The sequence below is a fragment of the Mirounga leonina genome, unplaced genomic scaffold (assembly GCF_011800145.1).
Source record: "Mirounga leonina isolate KUSES-001 unplaced genomic scaffold, KU_Mleo_1.0 Mir_151, whole genome shotgun sequence".
In the NCBI taxonomy this organism is placed as follows: domain Eukaryota; kingdom Metazoa; phylum Chordata; class Mammalia; order Carnivora; family Phocidae; genus Mirounga; species Mirounga leonina.
The window spans coordinates 98,842,282-98,848,681 of record NW_023270377.1 but is presented as its reverse complement, the minus strand read 5'-3'; positions in this window follow the sequence as shown (position 1 = coordinate 98,848,681).

The following is a 6,400-nucleotide window of genomic DNA, read 5'->3' as shown; positions in this document are numbered from 1 at the left end:
CAAGAGTCACATGCTCCTCCGACTAAGCCAGCCAGGTGCCCCAAGCTAGGAAATTTCTTGAGAGCTGAGAATGTGTTTTGTATTTCTTCTGTATCTCTTGAAATAATCAAAACAAAGATAAGGATAATATAGTAACAACGATGATGATGATGATGATGATGATGATGATGATGACGACAATGATAATGATGATGATTGCCACACTTTCATGAGCATTTCACAACATATGCTCATCTCTTCCTGATAACCACCCTGAGAAGTGTTACCTTTCTCCTTTTGCAGTGTGGAAGCTGAGGCACAAAGAGGCTGTGGCACTTGCCCAAGGTAGGGAAGAGTTTGGCATCTGGGTGTCTCTGGCTCAGAACCCATGCGTTCAAGGATGTTATTATATGCCAAAGCTTGGCAAGATGCTGAGCATTCTGTCCTTGCTGAACACATCACATCCATGCCCAGGGCCATTCAAACACCTTCAGTTTGTGACATGTGTTTATACTTCTGTCTGATTCATCTCTGTATTCCCAGTGCCTGATGTAATATTCAGCAGATGAATGAATGAATGAATGGAGTTTTTCTAAGAGAGAGGTCACCCCCAACCCAGGTCTGGCCAGCCATACACTGGTCCAATACCGTTCACCCATCTATGGCCACTGCTGCCCACCCCCAAGAACGTTACATGCCCATAAAGCTATTAGAACAAGCCAAGGAAGACCCCTCACTTTTAAATTATCTACTCAAATGGCATTTATCTAGCACCCTCTCTGAACACAGCCCTGCGTAAGTAATTCATCTTTCACATTCTCTTTTAGTACATTTCAGGACTTCTTAATAAACTCTGGGCAGCTAGCTCATTTACATATCTGATGGCACAAAATGCACATGTACACGGCAGTTTCTAGAGAGAACGTGCCAAAAAATTCTTCAATTACTCCCCGCTAAGTCATTCCACTTTTCAGTGGAACCAGAAATTCAGACAGGATGCAAATTCTTCCCCTTCTATCACTAATGCTGCTGGCCCACACTAGTTCAGTCTCGAATTTCTCAAGAGTTTTCCAACGCAGTGTGAATACCAATTGCCCCAGAACCTTGTTAAAATGCTGACCCTGACTCAGTTGGTCTGGAGTGGAGATAAAGAATCTGTATTTCTCACACGCTCCCAGGTGGTACAGATGCTAGGGAAGTAATTCTCTGACTCTCTCCCTGCTTCAGCACAACGCCTCCCCTACTCCCAAGTGCGCCCTCCATATGCTCAGTACTCTAACACACTAAACTGGTCACATCGCTCCCCCTCTTGCAGCTCTTAGGATCCTATCCATACCTCCTGGCTTGACTCTGGTCACGGTGATCATCTTGAAGCTCAGCCTGTTTCTCTGCCTCCCCTCCCTTCTGCAGCCCCTGTCATCCTACTTATTCTTCCCCAATATGTGGAGCCTCTCTCCCTCTTTTGTGAAATTCCTCAATAGGTTATCTCTGTTGCTCCATGGAGTCTCCTTGACACCCCTTTTCTTCCTCTACCACTCCTGATGAAAAGCCCTTCCTTCTGCCTCCAGAACAACCCTCTGTCTGCTTCTACCAGAGCACCAGGGTACTGACCCACGCTGGTCTCCCCACCAGACAGAGACTTCTTGGAGGGCAGGAACCAGCCCTATCTTGCTCCTTTCCATATCCTGTGATTCAGCAAGTATTAATGGAATGAACAGACGAGAACCTCTTCAAAGTATTCTTGGACCCAATGAAGTAAGATGGTTAATAGAACTTCTCGAAGGAACAATAGCTACTTTGTTTTTAAGAACAGCAATCATCATCACTACATGTATAAACTTACTTTTGAAGGCTCATTAGATGTGTGCTTATAGTAATATATTTGATTATGTTGTTTGCTTTGCAAAGTTCAGGTAAAAATCCTAAATTTGAGTAGCATTAAGCAATTTCTCTTAAGGGTGGAGTGAACAAATTAAATGCACTTAGTCCTTAACCTGCACGGGGGGTCATGCCCCTTGAAGTGGCTGCAACACTATTTTAATTCAGCCCTGGAGCCATGATTTTGTGAAGAATGGTTTCTTGAGAAATTATAATGAAAATCACCAGGAATATTTGACATGATAGATGATAGGTAGATAAGTAGACAGGTAGACAGGTAGGTAGGTAGGTGGATAGACAGATAGCCTTCACACATTAAGAATAAAAATACCAACCACAAGTAGTAATGGCTATGGCATATTAGACCATTAGTCTATATAGGCCATAGAGCTCACTCTTTACATCTGTGATTTCATGTAATCCCCACACTAACACTGAGAAACTCTCCATTGTCTCTATTGTAACAATGGGAATCTGAAGCTCAGAGGGACTGAGTGATTCATCAACAGATGTGTGCTTAGTGTCAGAGGCCTCTTTCACTGCTCATAACCACGAAGCAAAAGTGCCTCCATCAAATGTTTACATTGGTCCTATGTGGCTCAACGACAAGTACGTCAAGTGGTCATCTGGCATGGGACCCAGAGAAAGTGGAGCAGAGCCTCCATTCTCTGTCAGCTGTGAGTTTAAAGCCCGATGCAACACCCAAGATACCCATGTTGGTGAGAGAGATACAAAGCAAATTTATCCTGGATGGAAGCCCACTTGTAGTGGGGAGTAGGAGAAAAACCAATCAAAATGAAAACTGAATAATTCCTGCATAGAACCCACAGCAGCTGCATGGAGCTAAGTCATGCAAGTTTGCATAGAAGCCTGCAATAGTGGGAAACGACATAGCTAGAATGACTGGGAGGAACATGGTAAGCATCTAGGGAGGGACCACTAAGGTCCAGCTCTTGCTCCATGCCTTCACATGTCACTTTATTTATTCCCCAAGGCAGCCCTGTGATGCACTTACAGCTGCCACCATTTTACAGGTGCAAAAACTAAGGCACAGAGAGATTGAGGAATTGCTGCCCAGGGGTCAGGACAGCCTTCTGAACTCAGGTCTCTGTTGTGTTTTCCATGTAGATTTGTGGAGTAGGCTCTCCTCCCCCCACCCCACCCCCCAGTCCCTCCAAAGCCGTCATTCCTAATGGATTTGTTTTTGTAAGTTATCTAAAAACTCAATTGCCAGTAGACACAGTCTGAGGTTGGGGCAAACACCAACTCTCAGCACAGGAGACTTGAAATTTCAGGAAATCATGGAAAAACTAGTAACTTGAGAGCACTGAGACTTACTGAAAGGGAGGAGATTAAGAAAAAAAACAATTTCACTTTATTACTGGAAACTCAAAGAGATGAAAATATGACCTTTTTTCTGCCGCCTCTGCTTCTAAAAAGTGACAAAAGTGTTTCATATTCCTGCAAGCTATATTAGCAGAAGCGCCTCTAAGTGTGTGCTGCCTCCTGGGAACTCAAAGTTTTCATCTCTTTTTTTGTTCTTTGGCAAGAAGAAAAGAGGAGTGTCCATGTGGTTTTGATATGGGCCGGGCTCTGGCCAAACAAAGCTGTCACCCAGCCAGTTCCTTGAACCGTATCTGCCCTCCAACTCAGAGATGCCCTTTCCCACCTTACTGCCTAGGTCTTTCCAAGATATCTGGAAGCCCCTAAAGAGAACCCTCAGATCAGAGACCCCAGAGCTCGGATCCCATCCTAGGAAGATGAGATCACTGGAAAGTATTGTCCACCAACTCTTACTTCTCTGAGCCTTCATTTCCATGTCTGTGAAATGGGGAGATTTCTGCCTCTTCCATGGAGCTTTGTGGAGAGCAAAAAAACACTGCACTAGTTTTGACTAGTATTGACTAGGCATTTAATAAAAGAAGCTATACATATGAGTGCCATTCTCTACAGTCATATTAAAGGAAAGTCACCCAAGGAGGGCCAACTTCAGGGTACGTGAGGGAAGTAGGCACTCTTTCCTTCCACCACCATGAAGGTGGCAGCCATTGTCAAATGACTGCATGTCTAGGGAGCCTGACACAGCTCTGTCACACAGGGAAGGACCTACCCGTGCCCCACTGCAGCTCTGTGGGAAAGAGCTACACGACCATGGAGCAGGCCAATGGCAGGGACTTCTTTAACAGGCGAAGCCTGAACCACTTCAACTGACAACGTGAGTCAGACCAGCGCCCGGCCAGCCTACGCTGCATCCTCGACTCCTTTTGCAGCAGAACTCACATGCTGTGCAGTGTGCCCTGAGCTACAGCCAAGGAGGCAAACGAGGTCAGAAACCCAGCCCCAGCTCCATTCAGCAGGCCAGTCCCCTGGCTGGAGGCAGGAAGCACTTCTTCTGAACTTGCATAAAGGTAGGTAGGGACTAGTGGTAGTCATATGCATCCTCTGGAGTTCGTAAGATTGACCATCTTGGATCATAAAAAGAGCCCTTCCTCCCTCCCTCCCTCTGTTCCTTCCTCCCTCCCTCCCCTCCTCCCTCCCTTTCTTCTTCCCTTCCTCCCTCCCTTCCTCCCTCCTTTCCTTCCTTCCCCCCACCAACCCTTTTCAAGTCTCCCCTATGTTCTAGCTCATTAAGCCACAATCCTTGCCTCAAGGGGCCAGGGGTCTGATGGGGGCACAGGTATGGTTAACACTGCTAGAAAAGGTGCTTCTGAAGAAAGAGGGGCACTTTGCCCAAAGAGGTAAGAAACTGGCCCCAGACCCCGTGGCTCATCATCACTGGGCAGAGCCCAAATGAGAAAACTTCATGAAAAGGATAAGGTCAAGGAGCCAAATGAAGCGAGGACATTAGAAAGGGGGAGGAAGAAGGAAGAACATATGGGAGGAGGGAGGAAACTCAAGGCATATCAGAAAAGGATGAGATGGAAGTGAAAACATGAAGAACCTGGCTGGGATGAAGCTGGTGACTGTGGTGTGTGTGTGTGTGTGTGGTGTGTGTGTGTGTGTGGTGTGTGTATGTGTGTGTGTGTGTGTATACCAGAGGGAGACACATGGGGAGCATTGAGAGGTCACTTTACAGACTGTCTCACTGAATCCTGATGTCAGTGTTGTGAGGTGATCTTTGTTAGTCCCATTTTACAGATTAGGAATTTGTAACTCAGGGAAATGAAACCCAAGATGCCCCCAGGTGATATATAATGGAGCCCACACTGTCTGCAATGCACCATAGGAGAGCTGGAGCTGTCCTTTACTGCTGGTGACTCAACCCCTCCAGTGTCCAATGTGTTCTCCCTGTGGTAGGCTATTGGTTCAAGGCAGCAGCCAGGGGACCTCAAGTCCTGCCTTCAACAACACTGTCAGGGCCTCAAGTGCCACAAGTGGGTGAAGTTAAGGTCACTGACATGGAGCCAAAGCTGCCATTGGCATAGTGTCCAGAAAGCATTTGGGGAGCTGTCTGTTCCTCTCAGCCCAGGTACATGGGGCCTCCTAGTTATGTTAATTAAATAAGCCTAATCATAGAAATGAACTGACCCACGTGATAGGCACAGCGCTCAGCCTCAAGTTCCTGGTGAAAATCCAATTAAGACAGAGCTGAGCTCACCCAACTCCAGAAAGATCATTGGGGGGCAAGAGTAGGGGCTAAGGGGAGGCTAAGATAGAAAATCATACCTGAATATCCATTAAAGGAGTCTCCTTCTTAAGTAATACCTCTTGTGTCAGGGAGGGTCCAGGAAGAATCTGGAAGAGAATTATATAGAAACTGGGCATCCACCTATTCCCTCTTTTACCATTTTCCTGAGATTCTGGTTGGGAAACACGTGGCAGGCATAGGAGACGGGGACACACGTCATCTACAGAGGGGGAGTGCAGAGCTGGGCTAGCAGTCCAGAGCCCCGGGGTCAAGTCTGATCTGGGCTCCATCAAGGAGCCATTTGACCCTTGACACTGTACTAGCTGAGCCTTAATAAGATGAAATGCTAGAACTGGACCAAAGCCAACTCAGAGGGTGGCTTCAGAGACCCGAGGATCTACAGGACCTACAGGAACTTGAGAAAGTAAAAGCCTCTGTCAAGCTTGTCATAATGAGATTGTGTTTTGCATTATGAAACAGCAAACAGAAAACACCGGTGAGGTTCCCCAAAAGGGCGGGGGAGGGCTCATTCTGTCTTTCATCCATGTATTCAGAATACGTTCAGCCTCTGTATGTTCCAGGTTACAGAAATAAGTACAACATGGTCTCTGACCCAGAGAGAATCTTTCAGAGGCCACAGTGGGAGGAGCTGTGTCTGTTTTTCTTCCCGTTATATCCCCAATACTTAACAATAGGTTAATACTTAAGAGTAGATGCTCAATAAATGATTGATTAAATGAATGAACCGCCAATTTTGTAGGGATAAAAATAAACAGGCATTTTCAATAAAGCGTGGTGAAGCGGAGAGATAAAGGGGCACTGGGAACTGGAAGGAGGGGCACTGCGAGGGAGCTGGAGGGAGTGGGAGGAAAGGCTCCTGGAAGTGTGTGCTGTGAGGGAGAAGCTGCCCCTGGA